The 18,229-nt window shown below is 47.0% G+C and overlaps 1 protein-coding gene and 1 long non-coding RNA gene across 3 annotated transcripts in view; both read left to right on the plus strand.

The window, feature by feature from the left end:
- Nucleotides 1–18,229, plus strand: part of Atg10 (Autophagy-related 10) — a 76,891-nt gene that overhangs the window by 5,660 nt on the left and 53,002 nt on the right. The window lies entirely within an intron of this gene.
- On the plus strand, nt 2,438–4,708 carry LOC144111207 (uncharacterized). Its single transcript, XR_013309999.1, has 3 exons — nt 2,438–2,873; nt 3,255–3,403; nt 3,468–4,708. It is a non-coding gene; the product is annotated as an uncharacterized LOC144111207 (long non-coding RNA).

Consider the following 18,229-nt stretch of genomic DNA (forward strand, 5'->3'; position numbering starts at 1 on the left):
GCTATCATATCACATTTTACGTCTGTGAAGTTTTTACGCGATTTTCCACGCAGAAATTACAAAATGCTCGAATAAAGTTCCCTTGATGCTCCGCCTCCCGCAACGCACGGAGCGTGGAGGAAGTCCGGAGAGGTAGGTGGAAGCGACCGGAAATGACGTCATCGTTGCCTTGCGATGAGCCATCACCACCTAGATGAGCCCGGCCCGTTTCCTCCCGGTGCTTTTTCTGTGACCAGCCGACCAGCGCCGCTGAGACGACATCGGCCGCGCGTTTACTTTTGTGTGTGTATTGGAGTGTATTTGATAAGTTTGCTTACAACAAGTGGCTGAGGCAGGGTAAAAAGCTTAGCGCTCAACATGCCGTTTTTCTGCGCGGCGTACGGCTGCAGGAACAGAAGTGGCCGTGACGATGTTGCATTCCACCACTTCCCTAAAGACAAGGCAGTTGCTAAACGGTGGATTGCAGCTGTCAAAAGGAAGAACTTCATGCCCTCAAGGAACAGTATGCTTTGCTCAGATCACTTTCGTGACACGGATTACCACCGGAACCTGTCACTGACACGGGCGATGGGCATCACAGTGAAATCTGCTCGGCTCAAGCCTGGCGTCGTTCCTTCGGTGTTCGCGCACAGACGCGCGTCGCCGCCACCAAGAGCAGCTTTCGCCAAAAGAAGGAGGCTAGAGGTAAGAGCTCAAACGTGCAGCGTTGATATTTTCTGTGAAGTTAGCAAAATGTGGTTCTTCAGAAAAGTGTATTTACGAGAGTGCGGCAATGCGCCGAAGGCACAGCCGTTGCCCTGATCAGTGCTGTCGTCTGTGCGCTCGTGAACGCGTCGGCCGCTTTGCGCACGGGTTGTAAACGCGTTAGCCGCTTAACGAGTGCGTTGATAAACTCGGCGACCGACTATGAGCGATGGGAATCGCAAGCTCTCAATGCCTTTTGGTCAAGGCTGTGGTTTACTGCAGCAAAACTGATACGGAGCCGCTCACATATACCAGACTGAATTGTCAGTTAGCCTGATTATATTTGTATGCATGTGCAGAAGCTTATTTTCTTATCGCACCTCCTTGCAGATTGTGGCTGAACTTCTAGGAAATATTCATGACACTGTGGAAACAACTGACCTCGTGAGTACAAGTAAGAAAATGAAATATGTACTGCATGCTCTACCATGTATTCCTACAGGCAGCACCACTCAACGAAAACGATATTTCCTTTACAGGTGTACCAGTTCAAAGTGAACCTGATTCTTGTAGCAATAAAAACACTATTGCTTCTACAAGTGTGTCAGATCAAGCTGAGCTTGCTGTAGAAGAGATTGGTGCCAGTGAAGCACAAGCTGCTGAGGCTACTCTGTTTGAGCTTGCTTCAGCAGAGAACAACCGACGTGAAGGTGCTACAAACACCTTCCAAGTGGCTTGCCAAGCGGCTTCTACTGTAGACAAGTCTATGCAAACACCGGCTCCAGCTCCAACGCGTAGCAAAGCATCACAAGCAAGGTTAAAAAAACGCACTGCTTTACACTCAATTCAAGCAAGACTAAGTGGTGTGTCCATTGGTATGTACTAAACTTAGCATGCTGCATGCAGAATTATTTTTACGCATACAGCAAAGTATGGAGTAATGATGCTGTCTCTAAGTCAAGGGTTAGTGTATGCAGCTACATTCAGTTGAATTAGTGTGTGCAGCTAATTAGCACTCTGTGTACCTCACGTACATTCCCTTTTAGGTATCCAAGTTGGCAGCACCACTACACATACAGCAATGCAGACTACTGTGCCATCTGAACTGCAGTGTGGCAGCGAAGAGGAAGAGTCAATGGACACTGAGAAATTGCCATATCATAAAAGTGTTGATTACAGCCCTCTGGATGAGTTAGCAGAACAGTATGTTTTCAGTGTTTTTCCCCCTAAATCCTGCCACCAGCTTTGTACTCAGCTCTGTGCAGCACACAACTTTTAATTACTAATGTGCCACAATCATGTTAACCCGTAGTGACTGCTTAAAACATTCATCATCATCAGCCTGACTACACCCACTGCAGGGCAAAGGCCTCTCCCATGTCTCTCCAATTAACCCTTGTCCTTTACCAGCTGCATCCACCCATGCCTGCAAACTTCTTAATCTCATCCGCCCACCTAACCTTCTACCGCCCCCTGCTGCACTTACTTTCTCTTGGAATCCACTCTGTTACCATTAAGGACCAGCGGTCACCTTGCCTTCTCATTACATGTCCTGGCCAAGCCCATTTCTTCCTCTTGATTTCGACTAGGATGTCATTAACCCGTGTTTGATCCCTCACCCGCTCTGCCCACTTTAGTTCTCTTAACGTTACACCTATCATTTTTCTTTCCATTAATGCAAAGAAAACAAGAGGTCTGTGTGCGACTGAGATTTACTGTAATAGTGTTTACTTCATTGGTTCTCGCAGACGTGGAGAGTTCGGTCATGAAACCTACACAGAAAGAGAACAACAGAGAGTTTTTTCGTTCAAGAGAAGCTCTTGCTAACAGGTCTAGGCATTGTAGGGACCCTCTTTCCTATCCTGTTTCAACTTGTAGATTTTGTTTGTGTGTGACCTCAAAACATTCAAAATCCTATCATGTTGTGTCGTCTCTCTCATCATCTATTAATATCTGTTGGATCTCTTTCATAGATAACAGTTTAATATGGTTTCTGGTGTAAGTAATATAATCTCAGCAAAACTTCTTTTTTGCTCTTGATGTGTGTATTGATGAGAAAATTGTTTCCCTTCACTCTAGACTCCAAGGTCGACATCAACTCAGACGTGCAGCTTGGAGACGTTTCATAGCCTTGTGCTTCATTGTGCTCCCAAATTTTGCCTGTATTTTTATCCTGGATTGAAGACCAGGTAAGTCCTAGCGACCAAATATTTTCATTGCTGTACGACATGCATGAAAGAGAAGGAAGATTTAGAACAAGCATTTTTATTTACTCAGTGACCTGCAGTTGGGAAAAATAGCTGTGCCAAACATGGGCGAAGTGGTTGATTGATACTTGCAATTTAAATCTCAGAGCTGCACCTGGGTTATGAGAGATGCATAAAGAGCTGCCACATTAATAACTTAACTACTGATACCATGTTTTATATGAGCAGTTTACTGGTTGATGAAAAGAGTCACTAATGCCTTTACATGTTTTGGATTGGGTTGCCCTTGAGGAATTTACAGAAGTTGGTGGTGTTTTTGCTGCAACTATTTTCTAGTATATAGTAGGCTGTGTGCATTTTCAGGACGAGACCAGCAGTGCTCTACCTCAATGAAAACAGTGGAAGACTGCAGGCAGCAACAAAGGATAGAACTGCATGATGGCAGGTAAAATATCCAAAGGCAAGAGGAGGGGATCCTGTTGTGTACCCTGTCAAGGAAGAGCCCACATACCGTAAGCATATAAACGCATTCATTGCCACAGCTTGTTCATACCCTTTCAAATGGTTATTATGCAGGCTACGTCCAGAAGCTGCTAAACCTGGTTGTGTCAGAAGCCAAGAAGCCTATGCTGAGCAACAGTGAACACAGTGCCCCATCAACTCCTCCCCCCCTCAGCAGCAGTTTCCCTCATGTGGAGAAGACAGAACTGATTATCAGGAAAAAAACTAGGTTTATCAGGAAAAAAACTAGGTTTAATATTCCTCACAGCACTGTGCAGACCACACCGCCCAAGAATATTGAAGTTCAGTTGTCAGCAGCTGCAGATGCACAAGATCTGTTGTAAGACACTAACGGCTAGAGCTAACCCTACCAGCAAAACCACCTCAAATCTCAATGACCACTATTACATCACTACGTAGTGGGATGGTTTTGAATACTGGCATTGATTTATTGTATCTACTTTTTTTTGCAGTTTTACACTTTTGAGGCTCAGAAATTGGCCTAATTTTCTGATGTTGTTTCAATAGCAATTTTTTTCTTGTACAAAAAACTGCTAATTTTTTTACATATATTCAAGCAAGGATTAGTAGCTATAAAAAGACAGAATTTCAGAACTATCATGCAACATTTCCCATGCCTAAGCATTACTTCGGTAAGAATAGTGGGTTTTCAGTTCTTGCATATCAACTCAACACCTTTGTAAATAGGCAAGATCCTAACATATTTGAGAGCTTTGGTATCAAGCTGACACAATGAAAAAGACCAAAAATTTGACATTGAGCTAGTAATGAGTGATGCATGTGCTTGTTATTCTGGCCTTCCTCAGCTCAGTGTAACGAAGCACAGGCTTTAGAAAAGGCATTTTACTGGACGTACACTACACATAAATTACACTAATTTGACAACGTAACATATTTTCTTGCTACGAAGACAACAGACCCATTGATACAGCAAGCAAACTAATGTGTTTTTGTACTGTCTCTTCATTCTAATCCACAGTTCAAGCTCTTCCTTGAAGCATGCAGATGGGCCTGCTTGGAAGTGACCATGCTTTTCACGAACCATAAAAGTGATAAAATGTAATCATCATATGGAGGGAAGTCACATGCGCATAGAGAACCACTTTTAATAATATTCATGCACTTTCCTGAAGAGAAGCACACGTGTCCTTGAATCCTGTATAATTTTCATTCTTGGATGGATATTTCTTTCGAATTGCATTCAAAACACAGCTTGGCAAGATCCTTCTGTTGTTCTTGCCTAGGCTTTTCTACGTAAGGCGCACAAACTGGCAATAAGCTATGTACCTCATTGTCCTGTGTGAATAAAGACCATGTTGCAATCGTTTCAAGTTTTTGCACAGTCTCTCAGCTATTAATACTGTCCTTGTTGCTTGAACTCGGGCTGCTGTCTTACTCTGCGAGTGCTACTTCAAGTGCCGTTCTGTTGAGGCACACATCTCTGAATTTTTTTGTGGTAGAGATGCATCTTGGCTGTTTTTGCTTTTGCACAATTTCACTTATCTCTTGGCAGCAGAGACAGTCTTCCTCAGCCTTCATTGCAATGCAGTGCTTGTAGGAACACCTGAGATAAAAATCTTCATTGGTACAGCACTCACTACAAAGGTAAATTGTAAAATGCGCGGTCTACCGTGGCGAAGCTACCCATGGGCTATGTGGGACACTGTGCAGGAGATGACTACAGGGACCACTGGTTCATCAGCAGAAGCAATATTACTACCGTTTTCGTGATTTTGTCCTTTACCTTGAAATCCGCCGTGGTGGCTGCGATTTTGGCGTTCGGATGCTGATCCCTAAGCCATGGGTTAATCGCACAGCACACGAGCATTTCTATATTTCGCCTCCATCGAAATACGACCGTCGTATCCGGGTTCGAACCCGCGAATTCGGGATCAGCAGCCGACCACCAATATCGCAACCACCGCGGCGGAATTCACGGCAAAGGACAATCACGAAAACACTGAACTGCCGCGGCGGGTTTCACGCAAAGGATCAAATCACGAAACGGTCTCCATTGTCATCCCGCGCTCATGGGTTAAGCGTAATGTGTTAATGGCAAAAGAGTCGTGCAGCGTTGCTCTGCCAAATTCAGCGTCGGGACTCGAGCGCCGAGCACTGACAGTTTTTCAAGCTCACCAGACGCAGATGAGCGGAAAAAATTAATGTGGGTTTGCTCAGCTAATACAGGATATACAAAGCGAAAGCGAGATTGGGGTCTCCACTGACACACGGGGCTGGTGGGGCGCCCTTCCTTTCGTGAAAATGAATTGTCTTTGCAAAATTGTCAACGCCAATGAACTCTATCAACGCCGTTGGCTCACTCGTTTTGATTGGTTTTTGAGGAAAGGAAATTACAAAGTAACCGTCTCGCGCATCTCTGTGGACACCCGAACCGCGCCGTAAAGGAAGGGATAAAGGAGGGAGGGAAAGAAAAAATTGAACGTTGGATTCTTAGGAAAGGCGCGGCGCTGCGCAGCGGCGAAACACCTGTGGCTAGGTGATACTAATGGCGCATGCGCAGTAGTGACTAGGGAGCGAGAGAGAAAGTCGGCGGCGGCCACCTGCGCCGTGCGTGACGTCACTCGTGCTCCGACATACGCCGGCTCGCGCGAATCGCGGTGTTGACTAGCGTAGTGAAGCTTTTCGCTTCAGACTCCGCTGCATGGCACACGAGTGCCCAAGTATCCTTACTAGCACACATGTTTGCCCTCGCGCGGTGCTTCAGACCATACTTGCCGCCGAAGCGCGCAGTATACATCGCGCTCTTTGCTTCACATCACAGCCTAGCATAAACATAGCCTGCAAGCGATTTTCGGCTACAGTAAGCGACTATTCGAAACGTAGCCGCTTTGAAGGACATTTTTCCTCAAGCCAATTTCTCTGAATGCATGCACATCTCGCACGCACCAATGCACCCGACGGGGAAACCTCCCCTGCGCGACATGCTAACAGTCCGGGATGATGACGCACTCCAAGCTTTTCAACAATGCGTAATATATTATTTTAATTTCGTTTGTTCATTTAGAAGCCCGTGTACGCTTACAAGAAAGAAACACGTACCAGTCAGTGCTTCCTACGCGAGAAAAAGTTGCCACCTCACTTCGGCTACCAGTCGAGTTCGAGATGTCTTTTTCCGGTGTTTCTCGCTTCTGCGTGGAAGCTGGGGGCTCGAACATAAACGGAGAAGCGCAAAGATCTTTCGCAGAGCACAGAGATTCATAATCACGAATATCTGTCGACAAATAAACTGTACAGCTGCGAAAACCCGCCGCTTCTCCGAGAACGTGAAACGACAACAGCCGAGATGGCAATGATGACGTCAATAAGCTTTCGATCAATCACGAGTGGAGACTGCCCGTTTGAAATAGCCTGCGGCGTTTGCTTCTTATTTTTTGAAAATAAATGTCCATGTCATTGTTTTCGGGTGATTTGAATGCCATGTTCCAATTGACCTTCCCTTTAAGTTACTTAGAAGGTGTTGCGTGGGCACGGTGACGCGCGAGAGGCGCGTATAGCTTCGAAACATGCTGCACGGAACTTCAATGTGGGACGTAGTTCGGGGGGGGGGGGCATCCAGAAGGCCTTATACCCCTGTCATACGGGCATCGCAAATGCCTTTGAGAATCAGGTCCTTATATCCAAAAGTGTAACCAGTGCAGCTACATGGTACAAATGTTGCGCCTTTGCCGCTAAGAACCTTGGAGGCGAAGGCGCGCGCCCGTCCGAGAGGCCTCTGAAGCTCAAATTTGGCGCGGCCTTCGAGGGTGGATGATAATAATAATAATTGGTTTTTGGTGGAAAGGAAATGCCGCAGTATCTGTCTCATATATCGTTGGACACCTGAACCGCGCCGTAAGGGAAGGGATAAAGGAGGGAGTGAAAGAAGAGAGGAACAAATAGGTCCGTAGTGGAGGGCTCCGGAATAATTTCGACCACCTGGGGATCTTTAACGTGCACTGACATCGCACAGCACACGGGCGCCTCAGCGTTTTTCCTCCATAAAAACGCAGCCGCCGCGGTCGGGTTCGAGCCCGGCAACTCCGGATCAGTAGTCGAGCGCCCTAACCACTGAGCCACCGCGGAGGGTGGATGGAAGGTAGGAGCGTCCCCTTTGAAATGGGGCAGTGGTAGTTGCCACCATGCTAAGTTTTTCCTTTATTTTTGTTTTACTGGGCTGTAAGTTGTTAATAAAGTCCGCAATTTTCTTTAAAATACGTCTTCCTGCACTTTTAAACTTATGTCACCTCTCTGCTTTTGAGTCAACAATCTTCCAATCGCTTTTTGCTCATTTCCACCGCAGATTTATTTACATGACTATTGTTATCTCTAAACACTAGGGCCTCAGAAAGAGTGACTGTGCCTGCATCGACATCAAGATGGATACCATCACATTTTAGTATGAGGTGTTCTATTGTTTCTACAGATTTACCACACACAGCACATTTTTCATTTTCTTCGTTGAATTTCTTTTTGTAGCTGCGCGTTCTAAGACACCCTGACCTAGCTTCAAAGAGGAGGGCACTGCCTCTTGAGTTATCATAAAACGCTTCCTTACTGATCTGCCTTTTCCAGCATCGATATAGTTCTACGCTATGCTTCTTTCCCATTGAATCTATCCAATTTTTACCTTCGACGTTTTTAACGTTTTTAATGCTCTCTCTTTCTCCTTCCTCGTGTCTGACAAACTTTCTGGTTAGCTTTCTAGTTCTTTTTCGCTATTGTGAGTCAATGCTCGTTCTGTATAGGTATTTAAATACCTAAGCTCCCACCTGTTATCGTCCAATTTCCTCAGGCGTTCTTCGTATAGTATTTTACTCTGAGCTTCCCGTGCTTCGAACGATTCCCAGCCCATATCCCCCTGTACTGCCTTGTTTGTGGTTTTCCCATGGGAACCTAGTGCTAACCTTCCAACAGCTCTCTGATGTACTTCTAATCTCGACTTAACTTCCACCCTTAAGCATAGAACCGCATTCCCGAAAGTAAGCCCCGGCACCATTATTCCTTTCCAAATACCACTGAGTACTCCATACCTGTTGTACCCGCACAATGCCCTATGTTTCATTATTCCGGCCTCTCTTCGCCCTTTCGCTATGAGAGACTGTTCGTGCTTTTCCGTGTACATATGCCCGTTGTTTACCCATACACCGAAATATTTGTATTCGGCAACACGGAGTATTTCATGGCCTTGTATTGTAAGCTGCTGATCAGTTGTACCGTTGTAAACCATCACACCTGACTTAGCTGCGATAAAACTGAAACCTAGACTGTTTCATTCGTCTCCACAGCAATTAACCAGAGTTTGCAAATCTTCCTGGCTATCTGCTAACAGTACAGTATCGTACGCATTCATTAAACCCGGTAGTCGTAGGTCAACAACATTTCCGCCTAATGTGTACTACAGATTATAACCTAGATTTCTGACTTGTAGCCTTCTTTCCATGCTTGTCATATAAAGCATGAACAGCAGCGGTGATAGAGGACAACTTTGCCTTAATCCTTTGTGTACCTCGACAGTTGTACTCTTAATTCCTTCCCATGTTATATCAACTTCATTTTCTCGGTATATTTCCTGTAGAAAATCAATTACCTCATGACCGACACCTTAATCTTTTAATATGTTCCACAGGAGTTCCCTGTTCACATTGTCGTATGCACCGCTTATGTCCAAGAAGGCTAAATACAGAGGTCTGTTTTCCGCCTTAGCTTTTCTATGCACTGGGTAAGCACGAACAGGCAATCATCTAAGCGCCTACCACTTATGAACCCGTTCTGAAGTTCTCCGAGTATTCTATTACTTTCTACCCATGACTGCATTATCTTCACCGCCTGCATTGCCAGCCTGTATGTAACTGATGCTATCGTAATCGGTCGGAAGGATTTTATTTTCGTCCTATTGCCTTTCCCTTTATAAATCAAATTCATTTTGCTCTGTTTCCAGCTGTGCGGAATTTACTTATTTGTTATGACTGCCTCCGATGCGTTTATCAAAGTTTCCTTGCCTCTTGGGCCAAGTTCATTAATTAGCTTGATTGGAATTTTGTCTATCCCTGCGGACGTGCATTTTGGAATATTTGCTTCCGCCTTTTTCCAGTTAAGATTGGTCAGTTCTAAACTGTTTTCTATTGTGCTGTCCCGTGCTACTCCCTCATTTGTGGTGATTACCCTATCGTCTTTCTTAAATGACTCAGATATATAACCGATGAAATGTAGTTCACAGCATCATCTCCCTCTATACATTTTCCCTCGGCATCGTGAATCTGTTCCTGCTTTCTGTGGTTCGCTTTGCCCAGCCAGCTTATATGGTTCCAGAATTTTCTCCCCCCCCCCCCTTTAGTTGCATCGCGAACTTCAGCCAGCCAGCGATCAGAGGACTGCTTTATTTTAGCCTGGACGAGGACCTGCAATTGCTGTTTCTTTTGTCGATAAGATACCCATTTCTGGCCTATTTCCTCTTCAGATAACTGCGCTCTCTTTGCTTCTCTGTGTTCCCGTGATGCCAACCGTCGTTGTTCGATGGCCTCCTTAATTTCCTTATTCCACCAACTTCGTGGCTTCCTCTTTCCTCTCCAGCAGTTTGCTTTTTTATTTTTGTACTAATGAGTAGTTCTAACTGATTATAATCCCTCTTTTCCATGGGATATTTCTCTATTGCTTGCTTTATGCCGGCCGCTATTAGCGCTATTTTTTCGTCATTTAATTTTGCGTGCTCTTTTTGACTTCCCTGCATTTCTCTGACGAGCAGGGCTCCCAACTGTAGACTAATACGCTTATGATCTCTTCCGAGGCTGTACTTCCACTCTTCGTCTATTTCCATTATTGCGATCTTCCTATACATCCCGTGGGAGATTAAGCAGTAGTCAATGGTCGTTTGCCTGTTACGGGATTCCCACGTGATTTGTCCCTCACATTTAGTTTCTCTATTTGCAATAACTAGGTTGTGTTCGCAGTACCGTCCAACGTCAAAAAGTGCAAGCAATGAAAAAAAAAAAAAGAGCCAGCCAACAATGTTTGAAAACATCTTAAAAATACAAAAGCTGTGTCTGGCTTTGTTTCTGTAAGGGGTTTATATTTTATGCCCGTGTTCAAGACGGCAAAAGTCGCAGCAACACCGAGTGCCCCTGGTGGCCAAGGCAAAACACAAAACCTGCTGCTGCTGATGAGAGCACCTGTTGCAGTTCTTTTAAGGAAGCAATAATAATAAAAAAAATTGTCTGAGCTCAGCGAATGAACAGGATTTATTTTTTTAAACACTTTAACAAACAGTTTAATTTTAAAACTCTCACTTCAGCCGGCTCGAGCACAGCAGCGGGTGCTAAGCCTCAACGACTGTTTCACCTTTGGGCTGCACCGTGTAGCTGCGTCGCCTGCTCCTTTAAGCTTTCCCTCCTTTCGTAAAAAAAGCGCCTTTGCTGGAAAGGCCTTCGAGGAATGCCGTGTGACAGGGGTATTAAGCTCTTTAGAGGGTGTTGCACGGGCACAGTGACGCGCGAGAGTAGCTTACGGCGGCAGGAGAGCCAGCTAGCGCCATCCGGAGCGCGACAGTCGCAGGCAGGAGGCGAACTTGTTAAGCCTGGTCCGCATGGAGCGTTTTTCGCATGCGAAAACTATAGCTGCATGTGAAACGCTTGGCCCTCAGAACTTGCGCTATCATAGACGCTTGTCCGCTTCTTGCGCCCTTTTCTTGACACCGTGATGGTTCAAGCTTTACGTCGCACTCGCATGCGTGTAACGTGAGACGCGTTTTCGGATCCGAAAAACGCTCCATGCGGGCTAGGCTGCAGAGCGCACAATTGCGCCATTTTGATACAAACGCAACTTCCTGCTCCAAACTGAGCCAAACACAGTGATTAAGAGACGAAAATGGCGCCACTTTGCGCCAGAACCGCCAGAAGTACTTTCGCATCTGTGCTCCAGCAGCGGTGGCGAACAGCGCGATCATTCGTTTTTCGAAAAGAAACTGCAGCCGTTCATATTCCGCTCGGTGGGCGCCTCCCACATAGTTTCTAAGAATTTAATGTGCTCTTTAAGGAGTTTCCAGCAAGCGCGCCGCCACCCCCGAGTCCCGGTTGTCGTCGCCGGGGTACTGAATGGGGTTGAGTTAGGGCCCCTAGAAATACTTGTATTACAAGTATTACAAGTATTTCTAGGGACCCTAGTTGAGTGGCCCGAGCAGCGTGGCCAAATGCGCGGAGTTTCGAAGCTTAACGCACAAAACATCGAAAGATAGGCTGCGAACAAACTCGGCGTTAAGGGACGCTGAGCCACGTTGATTCTGAGGGCATGGCGGATTTAGAATACTATGGAATGGAACAGATGTACGTTTGCCAGCGGCTTTCCGGGTCTGCGGTGACTCAAATCATGTTACCGCGCGTTTGGGAGCGTTTTCGCCCGTCACGAGTGTTGACGGGGCGGTGTAAAGTTCGATGGTATAGCGCCATGCGCCAATGTTATCGATTTAACGGGAAAGCCCTTAGAGTTCCTTGCTGTACCCTAGAAGTAAAGCTGGCGGCTTTTCACTTGATCCACCATGGACGCCCGAGGCATGCTGGGAAGACAGCAAACTGGATTGACATCTAGTGGCTTGTTGACTGTGCTACGGATTGTATTTTTTATTATTCTGTTTCGATTTCTCTACTGTAGTTTTCACTGATGTTTTGTGAGCTTTGTGGTTCTGTACTGCAGTTACGTAGACAGTTGATTTGCGATCCGAAACATCCGAAGGCGCTTGACTCGGAAGTGAGTTGAGAACAGTGTCTGGTGCCTGATAGGCCTAAACTCCGTTTCCCCTCACTTAGAGTCATTTACTCGCAGCAAGCTAGGTTTTGCTCAGCGGCAACCTGTGCTACCTTAGCATTGAAATGTGAAAGGGGGAACAATTTTTTTTTTGTGTGTGTGAACTGACAACGCAACAGTCTGCTGCTGTGACCACTCTTCACATTTCTTGTTGGAGTCTCACAGACACTTTAAAGGCGCAAAATTAAGTACTTAGACAAGTGCAACTTATTTTAACCGTACTCGCCCACGATTGCGTTTGATTAATTTCGAAGGCTGGCGGTGGCCGCGAATTGCATGCAGGAACGACTTCCACTTCATGAATTAATTCACAAATACCCGCATGTTGCAATTGTCAGCATGAACATGACCGTCACTTGTGGTATAGGAGAGGTTTGCGCTAGATCTAATTCACGTTTTTCTTGGCAAAATCTAAGCGCAGCGCCAGGACATGCTGAGAGCTGGCACTAAGTGCGTGAAAACTAGTTTCTCATAGAAAAGCGGGGGCTCGGGTAAGTTTCTCGTGGCACGAACATATACTGTGCACGTCCCGCAATAGCAGACTACACCAATGAAACGCTTCCCTTCTTCACAGTGCAAAAAAAAGAAGCTACTAAATGTGGTATTTTAAGAATTAACATTTTATTTTTTTTTGCAAGAATATTTGCTCTAAAATGCGTGTCTGCTAAACGAAAAAAATTATTTTCCATGGTTGGCTAAGTTTTGCGGCATGAAGAGAAAGCCCTCTCTCGCCATGGGCAAATTCTGTGCTTGTCTGTTTTTTTGCTCATTTATTGCGATATACAGTTGCCATACTTTATTACAGGACATACTGATGCAAAAAAGGGCTTCCTTGCAACACATAATTTGGGAAAATTTGTATTCCTGCAGTTGTAGTCATGTTTTAGGACCAAGCCAAGTGCGACTTGCTCTCTTCCCGGCGTTCCGGTGGATGAAGTGCTCTTTCATGGCTCTTTCAGAAATTCGCATACATGGTGGCGCCATCTTTCCCTATAGGTAATATTTAGAAACTCTATGGGAAAGCCTGTGCCGTGCTGCCGTTCGACCCACTCTTTCATTTCTAGTCGTTTGCCGCCCCGCATCTTGACTGGCTTGCGGCAATACGAAACTACAGGCAGTAGACAGAGCGATGTGCGCTGCTGACAGTCTTCGCTCTGGAGTTCAAGTATAGTATAGTAGCCTCATTTTTTTCAGTTTGGAAAGTGCTGCTTCGTGCATGTGCCGTTGTGCTTGCTTTCTGTTCACGTGTTCTTTGAGTTCGCTACCCATGCCTGGACGGCTAGGATGAGCAAACGAGAGTATTTTTTTTCATTGCAAGGATAGTATAATTTTTGGTGCTGGTGCGATTGAAAGCTTGCTAGGGCGAGCCAACAAAGATTGCTGTTTATCGCGCGCTCATGGGAGGCCCGGCGGGGCAAAGTGCACAGCCTTCTATAGCGGCCATTGCAACAGGTGGGCAGAGTCGTACCAAGGGATGGTACCTTCGTGCGCGCTCTGATCGCGTTGAAACGAGAGGAAGCACGAAGGGGAATGAAATGAAAATTGGTTTTGAGGGAAAGGAAATGGTGCAGCATCTGTCTCACATCTATGCGGATACCTGAACCGCGCCGTAAGGGAAGGGATAAAGGAGGGAGTGAAAGAAGAAAGGAAGAAAGAGGTGCCGTAGTGGAGGGCTCCGGAATAGTTTCGACCACCTGAGTTTCTTTAACGTGTATTGACCGCACAGCACACGGGCGCCTTTTGCGTTTCGCCTCCATCGAAACACGGCCGCCGCGGAAGGGGAATACGCTGTTTACAAGTTATTTCGGCCGATAAAACTACTACCGTATATACTCGTGTAAGGGCCGTACTTTTTTTTGCGGTTCTAACCGAAATTCTCCTCGGTTCTAACCATAACCTCGGCTCTAAACCATAATTTTTCGTCCTTCTAGTGCGAACGCCGAGCGCACCAGACGGGCTCACCAGCGCTGCGGCGCCGTGTGTTCGCGGTTCGAGGTGGAGTCCGGTGCGCGGTACGACGCGTCCGTGGTCGCACGGAGTGTCACAGGCAGTTATTGTCTATTAGGTTCAAATTGCTCGAAAATGGAATTTAGTTTGCTCGAAGAAGCTCCATAGCTCAATTTTGGCTGCGCCAAACTTCTCCAATATGCAAATTTGCCTGAGCCATATTGCTCCACAACACAATTTTACTTCCTCCGAAATTTGCTTCAAAGCGACTTTGTGCAGTCCCACCCCTGGGCTGACTTTAATGTAGCGAGGGTTGAAGAGGGCGTTTTAACGAGAGTGAAGGCGGGCGCAGGTGGAGGCCCCGTCAGTGAAGTGCATGGTAGATGCAATGGCCGAAGCACAGGAGGCGGTAGAGGACAACATGGATAATGAAAACCTTGTCGTTATCCATGCTAATCTCAACGATGCGCTGAAGGGGAGGAGCCTGAACCTCGAGTGACAAAAGTGGGGATGCGTAAGCTTAGAGAGGCCTCTCAGAGGGTGCATGTGACCGTATGCCCAATCCCAGAGGTCCAGAGGCAGTCTAGCGGGACGGAAAGGGTGGTGGCTGAGGCTAACCGTGTCATTAGGGTAATGGCATGGATACGACGACTTGGATACGGCGTAATGGACGTGAACAGGGACGTGTACGAGGCCGGCTCCCGCACATTTGCACAGGATGACATTCACTACAGTGGTGCCACTGGTAGGAGGATAGGTGGTAGACTAGGTCGCCAGGCAACGGCTTTTTAAGGGGACCCAGAGCCTTGAGGGCACCATTGTAGACAAGGACAAACCAAGGGAAGAATCAAAATCAAATAAGCGTTGGATCCGTAGGAGAAGAAATAGATGTAAGCGCCAGTGCCAAATTATTTCAGACATAGGGTGCGTTAACATGCAAGGCGGCAGGAATAGTCTGAAATGCAGGAAATAGAAGAACAGCTAAGGTAGGAGGAATTAACGATATATGGCTTAGTGGGAACATCTTAGGGCCATGGAGCAACCACCCTGTAGTTCTGACTACACATGGGAATATTACAATAGAGCAGAAGGCAGCAGAAAAGGGGTGAAGTTGGGGCATTCATTCATAATAGTGAATGGGCAAAGGGTCAAACAGGAATGCAAGGAAAATTTATGGCTAAAAGGAAAAGTGGCAGGGGAGCAAACACTCCGTGGCTTTGGTTATTCACCGTGACGATAGGTTATGCACTTATGTCAAGTAAGAGAGAGGAAGAGGAAGGCAGGGATGCTAACCAGACGGGTGTTCTTGATGGCTACCCTGCACTGGGGAAGAAGGGAGTGGTAGAAGGGGCGAGGGCCACAGTCACAATTGCTCCCTGAAGCCAGTCGCTCTCAGGAAGCTAAACAGTGCCTTGTTGTAGGCCTTGAGGGCAGTCGACTGTTGTGGCCACGGCCCCAGGACCTTATTCTCTGTTGAAGAGCGAGTATTGAGACGTTGCAGGTCACAACGCAGCGTACGACTTTTGGTCGCCAAAGCAGGGCACTCACACAGGAGATGTGACATTGTCTCCTGGCAGCCACATTTTTCACAAGCAGTGCTATCGGCCATCCCAATCCGGAACATGTATTGCTTTGCAAGTGCTATACCGAGCCATAGACGGCAAAGCAATGTTGCTTCGCGACGAGGTATACTGTGGGAAAGACGAAAGCAAAGTCCAGAATCCGACAGCCTGAGGCTACGGTTGAAAAACTGGCCATTGTTCTACGCAGAAAGTGCGAGCTCCAGCGCTAAGTTGCGTAGTTCACACGCTGTTCAACTCTTGATATAGAAATACTGTGGAGAGATCGGATAACCTCGTCCGCGCGGTTGTTTCCTTGGATACGGTATTGTCCTGGCGGCCGTTGAAAAATAATGCCGTGACCTTTCGATATGGCACAGTGGTACACTCGCGAATCCCTGCGACCAGTTGTTCGTGCGACCCGCGGCCTAAAGCAGCTTGCAGGCCTTAAAGGGCTGCTATGTAGTCAGTGACAACCGACCATTCATGTGGAGGTTGTTGGTTGATGAACTCAACTGCAGCCTGAAGGGCAGCTTGTTCTGCACCAGTTGAGAAAGTGTGGCAGGTCGTCTTCGCCTTCATCAAGATGGACCTCGCCGGGATCAACAGACACCCTGCGGAACTGGTTGAGTTGACTGGGCCATCTGCGCATACATGAATGCTGTGCCTGTGGTTTGAATGCAGATGTTCCAACGTGATCTGCTTGAGAGCAACCAGTGATACAGCAGCTTTATTCGTAATTCCAGAAATACAAAGGTGCACCCGAGGTTCATGTACATGCCATAAGGGCGAGCACGGTCTTGAGGTGGGGGTGAATTGCAATGGAAAATAGGCGCGATGAGCATCAATGACTCTGACGAATGCAGTAAGTGGCCTAATTTCCGGAACAGTTGCGAGATGGTGACAGGGGATCCGTGTGAGGTGCCGAATATGTGCTCTCATGGTGTCAAAATGCCATGTATGTAGTAATTGGATATTCCCGGGCGTTGAAAACAGTTGCTGCTGTAAAGACACAATTAGACAGTCCAATGCAGATACGGAGAGCTTGCGCTTTGTAGAGTCCGCACGTTTGTCTTTCTAGTGATATTGGATATTGGAAAGCTGTACCACAGGTAGTGCAGGAATAGTGAAAGGTACAGTTGTACCATCGAGCGCACTGATACGCCCCAGGACTATCCACCGAGGAAGGAGAGGACGTGGACAACCGCCATCACTCTCTCATATTGTGTAGATGCGGGCTCCACGAGAGATTCCTGTCGATGACCACACCAGGGAAACGATGGCTTCTCTCATAGGGGACAGCTTTGCCTTTGATGCATTTGGCGTAACGTGACAATGTTTTGCGTGTGAACGCCACAGGTGAGCACTTCTCGCTCGAAATATTGAGGCCGTGCAGACGAAGGTAAGACGTCAATATAGATACCGCCTTTTGAGGTCTCGCACGAGCTTGGGGTCGAGTCACACTTGAAGCCCAAATACAGACATCGTCCGCGTAGATGAAGGTCTGAGCAGATTAAAGCAGTAAGTTGACCAGGCCGACGAAAACAAGGTTGAAGAGAGTTGGGCTCAGCACTTCATCCTGTGAGACTTCGCGCGAAGCTTGATGTAAAGCCATTGCTTCGTCCTCAGTCTCGACAAAGAGCGACCTGTCCGACAAATAGCTGCGTATCCAGCTGTATGTACATGCGGCCTCCGATCTCAGCACCGTCCAAGGCGTCCAAAATGGCCTGATGTGTTACGTTGTCATAGGCGCCTTGATATCCCAAAAAACAACGGCACGGTCAATATTTTCACAATTTTGGGGGGCTCGACGGACGTTACCAGATCAACCAAACTGTCGATACAGGAGCGTCTGCGCCGTAAATCCAGACAAATTTTGCATATAGTCGTATCGCTCCAGGTACCATTCCACGCGTGTTAGCAGCATTATTTCCATCATTTACTGACTCAGCTGGCAAGTTCAATCGGACGGTAGGATGCAAGGTCGAGTGGTGATTTCCCAGGCTTTAGAAGCGGAACCAGACGATTGGTCCTCCAATCAATAGGAAGTATGCCTTCACTCCATGACTTGTTATAAACGGCCAAACGGGCCCGTCTGGCATCTTGACTAAGGTTGGCAAGTACGGAGTACGTCACGCCATAGTGCCGTGGCGATGAGGACTTTCTGCAACAAGCCAGTGCAGCGTCAGGTTCCTCCATGGAGAATAGGAGATCCATCCGTGAATCCCGAGAGGGTGGAACATCGCTGCAATTTAGCGTTGCGGGTGGATTCGGTGGGTCTGTTATCCTTGCGCAGAAATCTTCGGCTGCCTTTACCTCGCCACGTCTTTGGTGGAGCGCAAGGGACTTGAACGGGTGACGCTGTTGAGGGGTTGAGCGAAGGCCACGGACGACACTTCAAACGCGTGACAGAGGCTTACGTGGATCGAGCGTTTCGCAAAATGTCCTCCAGCATTGTGCCTGCAGGGCTCCAATTCTGCGCTGAATCTTTTTATGCATGCGCCTTCATTACACGAG

This window comes from Amblyomma americanum, chromosome 11 (assembly GCF_052857255.1).
Source record: "Amblyomma americanum isolate KBUSLIRL-KWMA chromosome 11, ASM5285725v1, whole genome shotgun sequence".
NCBI classification, from domain to species: Eukaryota; Metazoa; Arthropoda; class Arachnida; order Ixodida; family Ixodidae; genus Amblyomma; species Amblyomma americanum.